This window comes from Bos mutus, chromosome 16 (assembly GCF_027580195.1).
Source record: "Bos mutus isolate GX-2022 chromosome 16, NWIPB_WYAK_1.1, whole genome shotgun sequence".
NCBI lineage: Eukaryota > Metazoa > Chordata > Mammalia > Artiodactyla > Bovidae > Bos > Bos mutus.
This window is the reverse complement of record NC_091632.1, coordinates 7,663,530-7,683,717: the sequence shown is the minus strand read 5'-3', so window position 1 is coordinate 7,683,717 and position 20,188 is coordinate 7,663,530. Positions and strand designations below refer to the sequence as shown.

Below are 20,188 nucleotides of genomic sequence, written 5' to 3'. Positions count from 1 at the left end.
GCGCCTGTCTCACGGTGACGTTTCCTCAGGGAAGCAGGAGGCGAGGTCAGTGCTGGGAGCAGAGGAGGACGCTGAACGCTCTGATAATTTATTCATGTGCTCAGTGATTGGAAAGTCTCTGAGCACGAGTCTTGTGGTGGCCAGTTCTGTTGGTGCCGTCTGTCTCCAAGAGTAAGGAATTTTTTTTTAAAGCTCTGCGATCTTTATAACAGTGACTGTGATAAAAACTGGGAGTTGAGTCACAACGTATTATTGGATGGATGGGTAGATAGATGACAGATAAGTGGGTTTAGATTCCCTGACAAGTCCTGGCTCCTGCAGTGTTTTCCAAGGAGTATTTTTAATACTCACAACAATTCTGTAACACCGTCTTTTGCTACCCAGTTTATAGACGAAAACTCCGAGGCTGAGAAGGGTTCATAGCCTTCCACGCTTCACCATGGCAGAGTAAGAATTTGAAACTACATTTGTCTGACCCCTGAGCTAGTGTAATTGTCATCTAATTATTGTGCCCAGAAAACTTGATCCAGGCTGAAAAATCCTAAATGGGGGAGATGCATAAACGACTAGGAAGGAGGAGCAAAGGAGAGCAGTGAAGACCAGCAGGGGTGGGGGCACAGCCCTGGGGAAGGTGAACCCCCCACAGAGGAGAGCCTCAGACCAGCTCTCAAACACATGCACTGCTTTCTTCCTGAAGGAGAGAACCAGACTGTCATTGCATCAATCCCAGCAATCAGAACAGAGTGGCATGCCATCATTTCATGGTGCATAACTGGCCCAGTTCCTGCCGGCCATGTGGATGGGGAGGCCCCCACACAGCCTGCTGATGCTGGGGAAGAAGCCATGATGGATGCCGAGGGGACACACAACGGGAACCCCCAAGCCAGGCAGGGGCTGGGGCATTGGGAAGTCTCCCCACGAAGGTGAGGGAGCAGCTGGAGAGCCGCAGTCACAAACAAGGCTGAAGACCAGGCTTCAGGCAGAGCAGCAGATGAGCCAGAGGCAGGCAGGGCCAAGCTCACAGGACGCTTGCTGTAGGTCTGGGAGCCCCTCTGCCCAGCACAGCACAGGAACCGTGGCTGGCTCTATAACCACACTGATGAAGACACTGTCTTATTCTTATAGAGCACAGAGGAGCAGCACCATCAGATTCAGTGTCACAAAGCTTGAGGGGCTCGTCCAGCGCCCCTGCTGTGTGCTGGGGGGAGGACCCAGGCTCAGGAACAGAGGACCGGGGCGCGGAGCAGACAGGGATCCGGGGGGGGGGGGGGGCGTGGTTCCTGTCAATGCTGCTCTTTCGATGCCAAAGTGAGCAGTTTAGAGGAAAATCGCCTATGGAAATTAAAAGCCACTGTATAGCGACAAACTGAAAAAGTATCTGAGAAAACTTGATTAGACAGTGAATCATAGGGACGAAGGCGCAGAGGGCGAGTGTTCGGTTTGGGGGCTTCGGGGAGGTGATAAAGCACTAGAAGGTGAAGTTCAAACCAGGATCCTGAGCAGGAACAAAGGGAGTAAGAGAAATTTTCAAAAGAAATAGCACTTGGTGATTTCATCCATTTCCTCCTAACTGTCCAATGTATTTATTAATATGCCATATCATTCAATAAACAATGTGGCATAAGAATAACATAAAATAAGTTAAAGCCTCAAGGTTTTGATTCTGGGGAAAAAAAGTACCACTGTGCTGAACAGAAGTTTACATGTGAATGAAGAGAGAGAAATTTAATTTGTGCAGAGTAATAATGTAAGAAGATAGAAACACTTTTATCAGACACGTGCAATGGACCCGTCACTCTCTGTGACGTTATCGCCTTCTCACGGTCCGCTGAGATGGACTGACTGGTCCCATTCTTCCCTTGAGGAAACAGAGTGTTGGAGGCTATCTACTGGGTTGGCCAAGACCTTCGTTCAGGGTTTTCCATTAGATGTTACAGAAAACCCTGAATGAACCTTTTGGCCAACTCTGTAAGTTGCCCAAGGTCACAGAGCTATACAGGGTAAGCCTGGGATTCAAAACAGGCTTGCTGGCTCTCGAACCGCACTGAATCCGTGTCTGACACTGTCTTCCCCACACGCGGTTCTCGGGTGATGGCTGAGCATCCAGACAGAGGCATCCTGGGAGAAGCGGAGTATCTGCTGAAGGGCTTGGATGGGATTTTCCCCTTTAGTGTCAGCAACACAGTGGTGATGCTTGATGCTGAAAGTGCAGACTGTACTTTCAAGTAAGTGGGAGAAACAGGTCAGTGGACACTGGATCTGAAAATATCTTAAGCACTGCCTTTTTAGGGGTTGCAGGAGGTTTCCACAGTTTAGGACACAAGTTGGTGTTTTTTCCTTTTCTGGGAGAGGTCCCTCTAGAGTCGTTTCACTCAGATGACTGTAAGTTAAGTACATAGTGGTTTGGAAGGTTTCCTTCAAACTTAGCAATTCAAGTCCGCCGCTTGGTAACGTATGTTGGAGACACTTTTCTTCTTAAATATGAACTTGTATTTCTGTGTCTGAAAAGTGAAGTTTAGGAAGAGGTGGTGGAGGGAGGGTGTTTTCTGAGCAGGAGGCTGTAGGAAATTGGGCTTGTATGTGTGTGTTCTGAGCAGGAGGCTGTAGGAAATTGGGCTTATAGTCCCGCTGGAAAGAATGGAGAATGGACTTGCTCCTTATTCTGATAGCAAGAGGCTGGACCAGCACGGAGCATTCACCTGGGGAGTTTGCTTGTGCCCCAAATACACTGGTTGTGAAAAACTATACTGAACTTTGAGATGGACTCCTGGATTTTGTGATTGCATTCTCGGGACGAGGAGGAAGGGTCTAAACAGAGAGAGGGCTTTGTTTTCCAGTCTCAACTCTGATCTTGCCAAAAGCACTTAGCTTCCTCTCTCTAGTAATAGAAATGATCGTATAGGTGGCGCTAGTGGTCAAGAACCTGCCTGCCAATGCAGGAGACCTAAGAGATGAGTTTGATCCCTGGGTGGGGAAGATCCCCTCCAGAAGGAAAGGGCAACTCACAACAGTATTCTTATCTGGAGAATCCCATGGACAGAGGAGCCTGGTGGGCTACAGCCCACGGGGTCACAGAGTCCAACCCGACTGAGGCGACTTAGCACACACACACTGTGGGCCTGGGATTCAAACCCGGCTGCAGCTCAGTGTTTCATCATGCTCTGTTAACCGTTCTTCCCCAGGAGAGGGGCCGTGGCCTAGAGTAGGGACGGACAGACTTTTCTGAGTCCTAAGAGATCCAGGACTCAGGGGTCAAGCTGAGGCTTTCCTGGTACAGACTCTGAGCTGCCTGAAAGCCCTAGTGCCTGGCTCAGAGCAGTGTCCCCAGGACTGGCCTTTTCGTAGCCGTATCTATGGCTACTCTGCACTCAGTCATCCCCTCTCCCTCCTGAAGGAGCAGGTTAAACCCTGCAGCGGGTCCCGCCTCTCCCTGGGGGGTAGTACAGGTGTAGCCAGGCCACATCAGCCGGAGTAACCAGCTGAGACGGTGCAGAAGGCTCTGCAGGACTCTGGCTGAAACTGTTTAGGCCATAAAAGCACGAGCCGTCCTAAAGTTGTGTAACACTATAAACACTGAGACAGCAAGAATTCTCACACGTTGTGTGAGAAAGGAAAGTAAGAGAGGCCTGGGTCTCCTGCCATTTTAGACTTCTAAAATGGTTGGCCACGACAGTACAGCTCTAGAGGCCGAGTTCAGACAAGCCTGGTGCTTCAGAAAGAGCGAGTATTCAGAGTGCAATGCGAGTGGTGCCCTCTGGGACGCATAATGCCAGCCCCACACCGTGTAAAGAAAAATACTACCCTCTGGAGACTGCAGTGACTAGGGGCATCTGAATGCATAAAAACTGTCATTATTTAGTTCTGACTGTGAGCTAGGCGTTGTATACTCATTACAGTGCTAATCCTTACCGCGATGCTGCTGGTGAGCAAATGGAAGTGAAAGGCGCTCAGTCGTGTCTGACTTTTTGCAACCCATGGACTGTGGCCCACCAGGCTTCTCTGTCCATGGGATTCTCCAGGCAAGAACACTGTAGTGGGTAGCCTTTCCCTTCTCCAGGGGATCTTCCCAACCCAGGGATCGAACCCAGGTCTCCTGCTTTACAGGCAGATTCTTTAACCAGCTAAGCTATCAGAGAAGCCCTTTAGGGCTTAGGAAGAAGCCTTAGGAAGAAAGGCATTTTAAAGTTATATGGTTTCCTTCATATGGAAACAGCCACAACCCTGCAACTCATGATATTCTATCCGTGTGTATAAATGTTCCAAAGGAGACCACCTCACGTGTACCAGACTACTCCTCTGGGCCATCTCTTCACGTAGGACTGGACAAGCAAGCATTCTGTATGCTGGTTTACTTAGAATTCTTCTTAGAAATATGAGTCAAATTCCCATTCTGTTTTAAATTTGAGCAGATAATTCCCACTGAATAGTTTAATCTATGCCTGGGAACATACTGTTGTTTTTCCAGAGTCAAAGCATAAATATGATTTGCTATATATACTATTCAAGACCTAGTTCCAAGTAGCAGAAAACCCGGTTTACACTGACTTCGGCAGAGAATGTTTTGTGTCTTAAAAAAAAAAAAAAAAATATATATATATATATACACACATATCCTGAGGGTAGAACAAAGCTCCCGCTGCAAATAGGGGTTCCTCCTCTTCTCTCTCTCTCTGCCTCTTTCTTCACCTCTGAAGCCTTCTACTCTTTGGGCTTCATTCTCAAACAAGCTCCCTTACATGGTATCAAGATGTCCACCAGCTGTAACCTTAAAGACATTTCCTCCTAACGACGTCAACAGAGGTGCCACAGTTGTGCTCCGCTGGCTCTGACTGGCTGACTAGGGACACAGGCCCGTCTGGGTGCAGCCTGTGATGCAGCCTTCTTAGGAAGGTCCAGATCGCATGCCCCGCCTCCAGTTTGGGGTGAGCAGAGGGCAGGGATGTGGTCCTAAGGAAAATCAGAGTGTCAGTAGTAGACAGTGAAGTAGCAGATGCTGTGTAAAGTCAAAACAATGCTTTACTACACTGAAAAAAAATTTAAGTATAAATAATCTCAATACTTTTATCTGTTCTGCAAAATTTCAGACTTATGGTGATGTCGCTAATCAAAGGGAATAACACTGTCGATGGCTTTTTAGACTCATCTTTTTTAAGGTGGCTCTTTGAAGAAAGATCGTATTGAACCAGTCAATAGACAAGCAGAAGGTAATAAGAAAAAAAAAAAAAAAAAGCATAACCCAACATAAGCAAAAGAACACTTTCAATGATGGCTAACTAGAGTTATTCTATAATTACTCCACCATAGCCCTGAAAATGAGTCACCAAAGACTGAATATTTATAAGCTTTCTGACCTCAAAAAAATTCAAAATCTTAAATGAGGTCACCTAAGGAGACTGTGGAAAACTTCCATGCAACTTATTGGCAGATTTTAGTTCTTAATTCAACAAGAGTGGTATGAAACGCACGCCATCTGGTTACTGGGAAAATTCTAGTCCGCATTAACTGCTTGTGTGAGAGACATTCCTGCTATTGAGCTGTAAATGAGTGCACCTGCAAATGGGGAAAAGAGCACGTCTTATCACTTGCTCCTAGGGCTGGGAAACGTGACGACGTAACACCGCCGTCCGTTCCATCCGCTTTTAGACTCATCAGTACAGCTGTTCTCCGCTCCTGCGATTGTGCCGCGCTGTGCGCCGGAACAGGAGTGCGCAGCGGAGGGGGTTTCAACTGACACTGAGAGGAAACGGTCCCTTCTTGTTTCTCCAGGGCAACTCCAACATCTCAGATGAAGCGCAGGTACTTCTGACTTTGGTTTTAACCCTATCAAAGAAGTGTATTTCAGGGGAAAACAAGGCTTTACACAAGTCTATGCTTTCCAGCTTGACTCATCTGAGTGCGGGCAGATCCCTGCCTGATGAGGTAACGTGGGCACGAGAAAAAATCCACGTGGCCGTCATCACTCCGCCGGTGAGCAGTGAGAGGGCTCGACGGGCGGGCTCGACGGGCAGCCTCGCACTGGGAGAGGCTTCAACACTGGGAACCCTGTCACAAAGAGCCTGGGGGAGCTCCAGCCCATCCTGCCGGCCCAAACTTGACTTCACCGGCGAGGCACTGCTACCGCCCTCAAAACTGCAGCAGAGAGCAAAGGAGTTTATGGTGCGCTGGCAAGACAGGATTACTGACATCCAGTACCGCCCCTTACCAGCAGAGTACAGGAACTATCTGCATTCTCTGTGAATTATAACGGCCCACAGGCAGATGAGAATTATCTAATTTTTTTATCGAAGTATACTTGATTTACAAGGATTTACACAAACATACACGTGTGTGTATGTACATATTTCTTTTTCAGATTCTTTTCCATTATAAGTTATTGTAAGATATTGAATATAGTTCTCTGTATTATGCACAGGAGGCCCTTGTTGTATGTTACAGTAGTGGTGTGTATCTGTTCATCCCAGACGACTAATTTACCTCTCCCCTCCCCTCTGCCCTCTCCCCTGGTAACTGCAAGTTCCTTCTCTAAGCCTGTGAGTCTGTTTCTACTTTGTAAATAAGTTCATTTCTATCCTTTTCTTTTAAATTCTGCAAGTAAGTGATATCATGATACATCCCTGTCTGACTTAGTTCACTCGATATGATAATCCGTAGGTTCATCCATATTGCCACAGATGCCATTCTTTTTTATGGCTGAAAAGAAAGAAAGTGAAAGTGAAGTTGCTCAGTCGTGTCTAACTCTTTGCAACCCCATGGACTGTAGCCCACCAGGCTGCTCTGTCCATGGAATTTCCCAGGCAAGAATACTGGCGTGGGTTGCCATTTCCTTCTCCAGGGGATCTTCCCAACCCAGGGATCAAACCCAGGTCTCCCACGTTGCAGGCAGACACTTTACCATCTGAGCCACCTGGGAAGCCCAATGGACATGAGTTTGAGCGAACTCTGGGAAATGGTGAAGCCTAGCGTGCTGCAGTGTATGAGGTCACAAAGAATCTGACATGACTTAGCAACTGAACAACAACAAAAAGTATCCTATTGTGTATACACATATATATCCTAATATGTGTGTATACATGTATATATCCTAAGATATGTGTGTGTGTGTATATATATACACACCCTACCTCTTTTTTTTTAATGTTTTTAATTGTGGTAAAAGTCACATAAGGTAAAAAATAAACATATATAAAAATAGTACAGATGATCCTGCCTGCAAAGTCACAAAGCAGAGAGAGACACAGATGTAGAGAACAAATGTATGGACAGGAAGGGGGAGATAAATGACGTATGAACCTAGCGTATAGCACAGGGGGAGAGAAAAGGGTACAACTTTTCCTAGAACATATATTAACCTTAAAAATGTATTCCAGTACAGAGTAGGTGCAAATACTGTTCGATTCCACTTATATCAAGTTCCCAGAACAGTGAAAATCCCAGTCAGCAGGTGCACTGGTAGAGGCCGGGGTGGGGATGGGGCGTCAGGGCTCGCTGGGGCAGTGTCAGTTTAGGAAGGTGACCCATTCTAGAGATGGACGGCGGTGATGGGCACACGACAGTACAGATGTACTTGGTGCCACTGAACTGTACAGCTGCTGCTGCTGCTGCTAAGTCGCTTCAGTAGTGTCCGACTCTGTACGACCCCATAGACAGCAGCCCACTATGCTTCTTTGTCCCTGGGATTCTCCAGGCAAGAATACTGGAATGGGTTGCCACTTCCTTCTCCAATGCATGAAAGAGAAAAGTGAAAGTGAAGTCACTCAGTCGTGTCCAACTCTTAGCGACCCCATGGACTGCAGCCCAACAGGCTCCTCCATCCATGGGATTTTCCAGCCAAGAGTACTGGAGTGGGGTGCCATTGCCTTCTCCGGAACTGTACAGCTAAATATGGTTAAAACAGTACGTTTTATATTAGGTGACTTTTAACCATATTAAACATTGAAAATGATGTAGGGTATATATATCAGAATATCCTATATGGAATATACACATATATACACAAAATGGATTATTACTCAGCTATAAAAGAATGAAATAATGCCATTTGTGATAATTTGGATAAACCCAGAGATGATCTTACTAAGCGAATTAAGTCAGACAAAGAAATAGCATATGCTATTGCTTATATGTAGAATACATATATATAAAAAAAACTGATACAAATGAACTTACTTGCCAAACAGAAACAGACTCACGTAGAACATGAACTTATGGTTTCCGGAGGGCAGGGCAGATTGAGAATTCAAGACTCACATGTACACACTGCTATATTTAAAACAGATGACCCACAAGAAACTGCTGTCACAATAGAGGTCTTTTGACTGAGAAAACGGTTTCTATATTTTTTCTTTTACAATTTCAGGTTAAATTACGTTCATAACCTTTCTACTGAAACCACTTCTGATAATCAACGTAACCAGCAGCATTTGCACACATCAGCAGAGCAGAGCTGGGAGTTCTCAACGTGGCCCAGTCCCCTGTCCTGAGCACTCATCTAGTTAAGTCAGGGACACATTTTTCTAACTATTGCTCTTGGTTTTGCATAGCTCTCCATCTCATCAGCATTCAAACACTAATCTAAAATTGGAAGTCACTTATATTCTTGCAGTTATTACAGTTGAAACTTTGGTTTACACTGTTCTTTTGAGGAACAGACTTCTAAGGCAAAATACAGCGTGACACCATTCCACATCCACTAGGCTCCCCAAAGGCCAGAAGCCCAAGACCGGGCGAGCAAGGAAAAGACGAGGAGCAGCCGGGCCCTCCCACTCTGCCGGTGCGAGGACAGAGCAGGTAAACTACCTTAGAGAAAGATTCTGCACCTTCCACCTTAGGACCCAGCACTTCCATTTCTACCCACTGATCCAAGAAAAATAAGGGAAAGAAGTGGTTACGAAGAACTATTAAGCCATGACGAAAGGGTGCATGCGTGAAGTCGCTTCAGTCATGTCTGACCCTTTGTGACCCCATGGACTGTAGCCCACCAGGCTCCTCTGTCCATGGGATTCTTCAGGCAAGAATACTGGAGTGGGTTGCCATGCCCTCCTCCAGGGGATCTTCCTGACCCAGAGATCAAACCTGCAACTCTTACATCTCCTGTATTGGCAGGTGGGTTCTTTACCAATAGCACCGCCTGGAAAGCCTTCATAATCAACTCTGAATAATCCAAAACAAAAAACAAACTTTATTAGACTTTATCACTGTAATTTCTATAATTTAATGTATTATAATTCTCTCATCTTGATGTGCCTTCCAAAGTATAGAAAGAGCATGGTTGACAACTCTAAAAGCTTGTGATTAAAATACCTACAACCCATAAAGATGTTTTATTATAACAACTAACGAAGCTGCTTAACATAAAGCACCAATGCTCGTCCCGAGCGTCCACTCAGCGCTCCAGGAACCACACCTCCATCCGGGTTCCTGCTGAGATGAGTGTTTGGAACCCCTAACTCTTAAGACCAAATGCTTCTGAAGTTTAAAATATTCCTGACTGCAGAAAAGGAAAACAGCATATATACCATGTATGATTTAAAACGTTCAGTGGGTTCAATGTCTTGTAATTAAGCAAACCAACATTTTTGCAGTGAAACATGAATACTGATGTTAAGTGGCATCTGTAATGACTAAATAGCCATGTTATTTCAGATCAGGATTTAAATCTGCCTGGCAATGCAGGAGACATAAGGGATGTGGAAGATCCCCTGGAGGAGGGCATGGCAACCCACTCTAGTACTCTTGCCTGGAGTACCCCATGGACAGAGGAGCCTGGTGGGCTACAGTCCAGGGGTCACAAAAGAGTCAAACACAACTGAAGCAACTTCTCACACACACACAAACTTGATTCACATTACTTTAAAACGTTTAGTTTTCAATTAACAAGCAAGCCACAAACTGTGGGAAAGCAGTATTTGCTATACATGTATCTGGCAGAGAGCTTAAAATATATAAAGAATTCTTAACAACTAAAATTTCTAAAATATGTATCTTTATATATCTTTAATGCTTAACTTTGAAATTTTATAAAAAATGGGCAAAAAAAACATAAGCCACTTCAGAAATAGGGTAAACAAAGGTCAAGTAAGGGCCTATAAAAGTGCTCAATATTAATCATCAGGAAATAGAAATTAAACATACAGTGTGACACCATTCCACATCCACTAGGCTCCCCAAAGTGCAGAAGCCCAAGACCAGGCAAGGCAAGGATCAGACATGAGGAGCAGCCAGGACCCTCCCACTCTGCTGGTGGGAGGACAGAACAGGTAAACTACTTTAGAGGAAGATTCTGCACTTTCTTATTAAGTTACAAAACCACCTTAGACCCAGCAATTCCATTTCTACCCACTGATCCAAGAAAAATAAAAACACATCTCCACAAAAGAGTCTTGTATGAAGATGGTCATATCAACATTATTCACAACAGGCAACAATGGAAACAGCGCAGATGCCCACCAGCAAGGCCCTACAAAGCCTGCTGTATGCACAGGATGGAGCACAACCCAGGGATAAAGGGACGCATTTGTGATACAATAAGGATGGATCTCAGAACTTTGAGTGACAGCATTCACACGCAGAAGAGAACATGCTCTATCGTGTTAAGTCCGAGAACAGGCAGAACTAACCTGTGCTGACAGAAGTCGGAAGACGGCTGCTGGGAGGTTTGTGAGGGAGAGGGAACAGCTTGCAGGGTGAGGAAACTTCACGGGCCATGGTTTATATCTTGTTTTGGAAGCGTGGGAAGTTACACAAGGTGTATGCTAACTGAACACAGACCCTATGAGTTTTTTAAACTCTGATTTCAGCGTTTGGAACTGCAGGCAAAGGACTCTGGATCTGTATTAAATACTTATTTTCCTGACAATCCTTGTCTCTGATGGAAGAAGTTAAGTATACTCTGCAGCAGAGAGGAATTCTGCTGCTAAGAACTGGGGTTTCACAGAGCTGGCCTGGGGTTTCCAGACTTAGTGACGACTTCCCACAGACCGACCTTATGTGGTGGGGTTTGGTAAACTGCTTGGCAAACTTCAGAGACAGAGAAGGTGGTTTAGCACTTAAAGCCTTGAAGTACACCTGAGTCCCTCAAACCTCACAGTGAACATCAACACCTGCAAGAAAAGGCCCATTCCAGCCACCACCTGTCCTGCACTCCAGATCACAGTGGTCAACTTTCCTACTGCTGGGGGAGTGAACCAGCGATGACCTTGACTTGTTCACGCTCATTACTGAGGGGTCCACAGATGGGGGTGCCCGCTGTCCCTTCTCCTGTGGCCCATGGGGCTTCTACATGCCAGTCACACAGCGGTGCTCGGCCTCGACCGTGCTTTCTGGGTCAGGCTCCATACTGCAGAAGAAACACACGGCTCCAGTGGGAAAGCTCCTCTAGTTGGCAGGGAAGGTGGCTGCAATCAGGATTCTCTGGGGAAGGAGAAGACTTCTAAACCAGACCTTGCTGTCCTCTCTTCAATGCTGGCTTTGAGGAGAGGGGAAAGCGAGGAGTATCTCTCACAACTGTCAAAATCAAAATGCTTGTATCTCTGCATGCTTCTAGTCTAAAGAAAATGCAAACTTGGAATAAGATTAAATCTTCAAATTGTGTGACGTGTTCCTTAAAGGTCATTGAGAAAAAAACCCTTGTTTACTTTATGAAATTCTTGTCCTTATTTAGATTGAAACCTACTGGGTGAGTGGTAGAAAACAAACAAAAACCACAAAAGGGAAGGGGGAGGGATAAATTGGGATGGGAATGACAGATATTCACTCTTGATATAAAACAGCCAACCAACAAGGACCTACTGTGTAGCACAGGGAACTCTACTCAACACACTGCAGTAACGTGTGTGGGAATGAATCTGAAAAGAACAGGTGTATGTGCTCCTGTCTGACTTTTAGCAGCCCGTGGACTGTAGCCTGTGGGCTCCTCTGCCCATGCAGTTTTCCAGGTAAGAAACCTGGAGTCAGTTGCCATTTTCTACCCCAGGGGATCTCCCCACCCTAGGGATCGAACCCACATCTCTCGATCTCCAGCACTGGCAAGCAGATTCTTTACCATTAGCACCACCTGGATATACATGAATATGTGAGGGAATGGCTACCCACTCCAGTATTCTCGCTTGGGAAATCTCATGGGCAGAGGAGCCTGGCTGGCTACAGTCCACAGGGTTGCAACGAGTGGGACACAACTGAGTGACTAGCACTACCACTAGATACCTAAATCCCTCTGCTGTACACCTGGAACTAACAACTTTGTAAATCAGCTATACCCCAACATACATATATACACTCATGGTAACTGTTACAAACCGACGTACAAGTAACTCTTGAGACGATTCCGTGTTTACTGCTGAAAGTAAGACCCACACAAGTCCAGTGGCAGCTGCCCTTCTAGCTGTGGGGCCAGGGGCGCTTTCCTGATACCCGAGTCCTACTTTCCCCATCTGTGGAGTGAGGATGAGGATATTTACTTCAGTAACTCCTCTGAAGTGCTCAAGTTACAAATCTCGTTTGTAACTGTCAAGCAGAGAACTGCCATTATTCAACTCCTCTTGGACAATCATTAACCAGATTACTTTCTCTTTGTCCGATTTTCTCATCTGCAAAATAGGAACAATATCAGCACGTGGCTTGCAAGGTAAAATTGATCCATGCAAAGCAGCTGAAACAATGGCCAGTCCCCAAAGAACTAAACAGGAGGCGCTTCAGGAGCACTGTTCCTCTCCATCCCGCCCAGCCGTGACACAGCCAGCCTGATGCCCCTTTCCTCACCGCCGTTGCTCTGGATCTTCAGCCGTCATGGAGGATTAAGGTCCAGAGCTACTCCAGGCCTGAGTAAGTATTGGGCTGACACTTCAATCCGCATCACCCAGAACCAGGGTAATGACAGTTGACATTTATTGCAAGCCTGTTATGCATAAGATGCGATACTGCTTTACATGTGCTACGTCGCTTAATCCTAACAAAACCCATGTGATGTCAGTGATATTATCATCCTTGTGTTACAGAGGCAAAAGCTTTAAATGTGAGCCTATTCACGAATACGCAGGAAAGAATTAAGATCCAACCCATGTCTGGTGACTCCAGAAGCAGAAGGAATAACCAAAATGGAGCAATACCTCCTTGGGAAAGACATATCATACTGGGGGTTGGGTTGGGAGCTGAAGGACCCTGAGTGTGAGTGGTCACCTTGCAGTGAGCAGAATCAGCACCTCTCCTGAGCACACGTGATTGGAACAAACTCCCCAGAGCCAAAGAGAGCCCTTGGTACCTACTACGGGCTACGATAACAGGGCTATGTGTCCTGTTCACACTCCTGGAAGGAGCACTTCCCTGCATCGCCCGGATGGGGCGAAACACGCCTACACACATACAGTGGGCGATCTGCAGTGAGACTCTAGTCTTCTATTACGTGTTATTATTTACCGGAACAATGTCTCTGCCCAGATACACTCAGAATCAGGTGTGAACCAAATTTGCACAGATTTCTATTTCATGCAGAATTACTTAAAACAGCATAAAACTGAAAACATAAAATGCAACAAAAGGAAAAGAGCTACCTAAATTGTGGGAAAACCTTAATGTAGGGGGATTCCCAGGTGCCACTAGTGGTAAAGAACCCGCCTGCCAACTCAGGAGACGTAAGACACACGGCTTCGATCCCTGGGTGGGGAAGATTCCCTGGAGGAGGGCATGGTAACCCACTCCAGCATTCTTGCCTGAACATCCCATGGACAGAGGAGCCTAGCAGGCTGCAGTCCATGAGGACGCAGAGAGTCGGACACGACTGAAGTGACTCAGCACACATGCACTTAGTGTGGGATACTGTCGACATTTTAATAATGTTTTCAAAGTGTGTTTGATAACTGAAAAATAGTTATGAAAAACTAGCTAGTGAAACAGCACCTGTGTGTCTGCGTGCTAAGTCCCTTCAGTCACGTCTGACTCTGTACGACCCCACAGACGGCGGCCACCAGGTTCCCTGTCCCCGGGACTCTCCAGGCAAGAACACTGGAGTGGGTGCCATTTCCTTCTCCAATGCAGGAAAGTGAAAAGTGAAAGTGAAGTCGCTCAGTCGTGTCCGACCCTCAGCGACTCCATGGACTGCAGCCTTCCAGGCTCCTCCGTCCATGGGATTTTCCAGGCAGGAGTACTGGAGTGGGGTGCCATTGCGTGTACATATATTAATATATATAATGCCGGTTGTATAGATAACCTGAACATAATTTTATACCACAAAACTTACATGCATATAAAACATAATTATATGCATACAAACATATGCATAGAAATAAATTATTCTAAAATATGAATATGACTATCTCCAACAAGATCTTGGATAATTTGTATCTGCTTCTCTTTCATTTTTATATATTTCCTAATTTTCTATAGTTTTATAAATAAAAAGGAAACATTCAAAATAACAAACTACAATGAAGAGCTAAAACAAAATAATAATAATGCGCGCTGTGACCTTATCTGTGCCTGTTTCCAACCAGGGAAACAGCTAGCTGGCTAGATAGAACACAAGGGCATCAGTGAAGAATTATTAATACTTTGTGTGTGTGTGTGTGTGTGTGTATATATCTACTTCCCAGACTGACAGTTTAACCCTGACTTTGCCATTTTTGCCACATAAACACAGCCTAGTTACTACTGGCCTAGAGCTTTAGAGACAGCACATGGAAATTGGACATATCTATAGAACACTATGGTTACTCAATTAATAGCTCTTCTCACTGTCATATTCTGCCTCCCATTGTTATATTTGATTTTTATATCTATGTTACTCAATTATAATCCCAGTGAGGATGGGAATTATCCTATTCCCTACAGCACCATGCAAAAAGTTGGTTAAGAGCAAGTCTCCAATTAAACCCACAAAATAAAGACTAGGCAGTTAAGGAATACTTGAGAAATCCTCCCAGTTTACATGGGTCACATCAGCAGCCACGTGAGGCACAGGAAGGGCGCACACCCGGGGGCAGGCGCAGTGGCCCTCAGGACTCCGTCTCCAACCAGGAACTGCAGGAAATGATCGATACAGCTGGGTCTAGAATGCTTTCTCAGAAGCACACTTGAATAGGTAAAACGTACTGTACAAAGCAAGCCAGTTCCATCTTTCAAAATATATATAACTTAAGACAGGGAAGTTTTTAATTTGGGGTAAGGCGTTTACTAACTAATCCAAATTATCTTTCAGCTTTATCTTTTCAACTGTAGGTCTTTCCGCTGATTTTCAAAAGTACATACACATTTATCTCAAACTATGATTACCTTCGAGGTCCCATATGTTGGAAAAATCTTGGAAACAGTAAAAAAGGATAAAATTATATTTGTCATAAAAATTGCCCAAAGTATGTGTCTAATATTTTAAACTATGACTGTCTTTTCCTTTACCATTTATCGTTAATCTTCATATTATTATACTTTTCTGTGTCACACTGTAAAGATCAGATTCATTTGTCATGTTTGCACACTTGAGAAGGTGTGTCCTAAACCCTGGTGGAAAGAAGAGGGGTTTTGCAAACACGCTGGGGTTTACACTGCAGCTCTTCCACTTACTGGGTGTACCACCTTGGCATGCAAATGCCTTTGAATTGTTTCCTCATCTGTAACATAAATTAAAATGTCACCTTTTATGATTCCCAATTTCTGTCAACCTTCAGTTAACCTGCAGTTAACAGAAAGATAGGTATGAGTGGAGATAGGTATGAGATAGGATGAACGGAGATAGGTATGAGAGCCTGGCCTCAATTTAAATGCCCTCCAGCCATTCAAGACAATGCTACCTACCTAAAGAAGCCCCCCCACGCAGGCCGGGGCAGGGAGGGAGGTGCAATTGCCCAGTCATTGGTTAGCGAATTGGAGGAGCATCCAATGGGAGTGTGAAAATGTGAGCTAAACCATCCTGACTGTGCCTGTGGTTTAGCTTTGTATTTAAAAAAGGAAATAAACTTGAAAATTGTCAGCATAAAAATGAAACAAAAATTAAAATATTTATTGCCATGAGAAACAGTCACCTTTGAAGCAATAAAAATCATCTAGTGTCTGAGAACTAAATGAGCTTGCCTATGTGGAAGCATTTTAACTGACGTGTGTTTTCACTGCCATCGCTGTTTTAAATATGCACTCATCCCACCCAGGATTCATGCTTCATGACGCCAACCACTTGCATTGACTGACTGACTGACTGACTGACTGAGTAGTTGATGCACAAGGCTGTGTTAGTTCCATGTGTACAGCAAAGTGATTGTTATAAATATTTTTCAGGTTCTTTTCCCTTCTAGGTTACTACAGACTGTCGAGAATAGCTCCCCGTGCCATACAGCAGGTCCTGGGAACTGCCTGTATTTAAACACCGCATCGGAAGCCCGTGACCGGCTCCGTGAGAGCTCCACGCTCAGCACGCGTCGCGCTCCTCCTGGACTCTCTGGCCTCCGCTCCCCCTCACGCGGGGCCAGCACTGTGCCTTGGTCCCGGTGCCTCTAACGCTCTCCCCCTCCCTTTGGCCCTCCCGTCCTCCCGCCCTCAGCTTAGGCACCACTCTGCAGATGCCTCCCCGGACACCTCTGACCTGGAGGACTCCTCCTCCTGTAGCCCAGCAGTGCACCGCGCAGCTCCCCTTCACGGATGCTGTCTCGAGGTGCCTGTTAGACACTCACTGAACAATGTAAAGACGATGAGTAGGAAGCTCTTTGCAGGCTTGAGTCAGGTAGACGGGGGTCCAAAGCAGCTTCCGCTAAATCCAGCGTTGCTCGATTATTAACAGCGTGCTGTCTTGCGAGCCCTGCGGCCCTGGAGAAACTATTTAACTTGTCTTGCTTGTTCTCTCAAAGAGATGCTTGGTTTCTGCTTTACAAATGAAGTCATCTATACCATTTTTCTTGACTCCACATGTATGTGTTAATATACAATAACTGTTTTTCTGACTTACTTCACTCTGTATGAGTCTCTGGGGCCATCCCCATCTCTACTAATGACCCAACCCAGCCCCTTTTATGGCTGAGTGATATAGTCCATTGTATATATGTACCACACCTCTTTATCCATTCCTCTGTTGATGGACATTAGACAGAAAGACACACAGACATAAAGGTCAAACATGGACACCCAAGGGGGAGGAGGGGCGGGCTGGACTGCGCAGCTGGGCCTGACGTGTACACACCGCTATGCACAAAAGAGGTGGCTGACGAGACGCACAGTAGAGCACAGAGAGCCCGACTCCGTGCTTCGTGGTGCCCTTAAGTGGGAAGAAATCCAAACGGGAGAGGACGCACGTTCACCCTGAGCAGATTCACTTTGCTGTACAGCAGGAACTAACAACACTGTAAAGCAACTGAACGCCGATAAAATAAAACTGTTTTTAAAGAGACTCCGTTATATCGGAAACTAAGCAGAACTGGCGTTGCTTGCATTCGTTGGCTCAAAAACGGGAGAAGACTTGCCCACGGCGGGCACAGCCCGCTACCTCTGCCCCACGACAGCACCTGCCCCCGAGGACCACTCCCTGCTGGCACTGGAGACGAACCGGTTTCTCTCAAAGCCCTTCTGTGCCTGGGCCTTCATCCCCGCATCCCGCATCCCCGCATCCCTGCCTCCTTAAGGAACCGAATCCAGCCATGCTTCCCTCTTTCTTGTGCATCACCGATGTTTCTCTTTCTTCGAGATCATCCCCAATGGATCTAAAAATATTCTATGATTTGCCTTAAAAAATAATTTTTAAAAATGGCTCATTCCAGCTGAAGGATGACTTATTTGCAGCAAAAGTCTTCAACAAAAGGGTCTTTCCTCACTCTCTGCCACCCTTTCTCGTCCCATAGTCTTCTGGGCGCACTGTAGTCAAGCTTTTGCTCCAGGTAAGGTATCGAAACTGTTTCCAGGAAGAGCCTCCGGTCAAGGTCATCGATGGCTTCTGTGCTGGCCCCCGCTGCACAGCTGACGGCTCCTACCTCGCCGACACATTCTGCTCGCTGGCCGCCTACCTCACAGCGCCCTCCTTCTCAGAGGAGACCTGCAGCTGCCAGACCTCAGGCCTCTGCTCCCCCGCCCTCTCTCCCTGCACACGTTGCTCTGGCAGTCTCGTTCACTTCCATGTCATCAGATGCACATTCATACCTGTCACAGGCTCATCCTCCTAACTGCAGACTCGGATGTCCAGTCCCCTGTCCCAGCCGCTCCACTGTCCAGCAGACGCAAGTCCAAACCAAACTCCCGCTCCGCCCACCGCCGTCCCCACCTCAGCAGACAGCAGTACCTTTTGCCGGCTGCTTAGAGGGAAAAACAAGGCCAACATCGGTCCTTCCCTTTCCTTCCTTCCTTGTCCATCCAACCCCTCAGGAAACCCTCCTGGCCCTGTCTTCAAATCCTGCATTTCCCGCAACCATGTCCAGGTCATCAGTATTACTGCAGTAGTCTCCTTATTAGTTTTTTTTTTTTTTAATAGATACTTCCACTGTGGTTCACCATCAGAGTCCTCCTCAGGAAATCCTTTAAGCGTCTAACTAAGCCAGACCATTTCACTCTGCCACTCAAAACTTCGCAGTGGCTTCAAATCTCACAAAGATAAAAGCAAAACTCTCCAAAGGCTACCCGGTCCCACGTCAGCTGGGCCCCTTTCCTCTCTGAGCTCTCTCTAAGTCCTCCCCTCATCAACTCCAGCCACACCGGCTGCCTGGGCGCGGTCCCCACCAGGCGCGCTCACTGGGGGCCGCCGCACCGTCTCAGGACTGGGACCAGCCTTCCCCGGATGCCTGCATGGTTCAGCCCATCCCCCCGTTCAAGCATTTGCTCAGATACCTACCTTGACTCTCGTTTAAACTGAAAGCTCCAACTTCCCTCTCCCAGTCTTGCTACTTACTTCTTTACCATTCTCTCGTCTCCCCATCCCACAGGATTTATCACCCTCTAACATATGAAGTAACTTAGCAAATTATGTTTATTGACGGCCTCTCCCAACTAGAATATAAATCCCACAAGGCAAGTGCTTTTAACTGTTTTGAATCCCAAAAGCCTAGAACAGTCTTGGCACTTGACCTACTGGGGATGAAGGGGGAGATTAGAGGTGGACAGCGGGGTCCCACAGCAGAAGCCTGTTGTCTGTGAAGGCTTTCGGCATCCAGTGTCTTTTGTGTCTTCCCCTCGTCCCCTCCTACCGCAGGTAAATTTCTTTTGCGGCATGGTGAGGGGCTGGAGTGGGGACATAGCCACAGAGAGCTCCATGTTTATCTTGTCCCATCTATTGATCCCAAAGTGGAGAGCTTTTTTCTTTAGGAATCGATAGCATTCCAGGGACTCTGATTCATTTGGTCAGTGGACAAAACAATGGCCATGTCTGGTCACAAGGCCACCCTCCTGGGGGTGAGGACCTGTGACTGACAGCTTCACAGGAACCAGATGCAGACCAAGCGTTATCACCTACATGCAGCAGAACGTCACGGGGTCAAATGGGCTGGCATATCAAATGGCCACTCCACTGTCCCATTCCTCTGAACTTTTTCTTTTCTATTAGCCTTTTCCTAATTTCATTTTGTTCCCTCTTCTAGTCGGGCATATGGTTGTTTGTGAAAACCATGTTTCTAAAAATCAGAATATTAAAAACCTGGAACATATCACATGAGCCTTAAGATGTAGGAAAAAGGTGTGAAGCCCAACACTAGAGAAGAGGCCTCACAGGTTCACAGGCGGCACCTGACAACCACAACAGCGGCTTACTGTGCACAGAGTACTGTGCCTGCTGACTGCAAAGACTCGCAAGGTAAGTTACTATTCACCACATTTTTATGGACGACCAATCTAGGGAGACAACGTTTCTTGTCCCAGGACCATGAAACAATGAAATGATGGGTCCTGGATTCAAGACAGGTCCTTTGGGGATATCTCTGGGGGTCTAGTGGTTAAGAATCTGCCTTCCAATGCAGGGGACATGGGTTCAGTCCCCGGTGGGGGACCTAAGATCCCACCTCTGTGAGGCAACTAAACCCACGTGCTGCAGCTCCTGCGTGTGCTGTCCAGCCCAAGCACCCCAGCTAGAGAAGGCCACCCCCACGAGGAAAGATCCTGCACGCCACAACTAAGAGCTGGCGTAGCCAAATAAAAATAGTTAAAAGTATCTGGCCTCTTGAGTTCATGTGTTACAAACTTCTTACTGTATGCAGCACAGCCTGCTCAGAAAAATTTTTCTAGCAAATGACATTTTTTTCTC

At 46.3% G+C, this 20,188-nt stretch overlaps 1 long non-coding RNA gene across 1 annotated transcript in view; it reads left to right on the top strand.

Annotated features, from left to right (window-relative positions):
• The window catches only part of LOC138991230 (uncharacterized), a 51,612-nt gene that overhangs the window by 30,389 nt on the left and 1,035 nt on the right, over positions 1 to 20,188 (top strand). The window contains exons 3-4 of the long non-coding RNA XR_011467196.1: positions 12,596 to 12,819; positions 16,258 to 19,741. This is a non-coding gene — a long non-coding RNA (uncharacterized lncRNA). The remainder of the gene's footprint in view (positions 1 to 12,595; positions 12,820 to 16,257; positions 19,742 to 20,188) is intronic.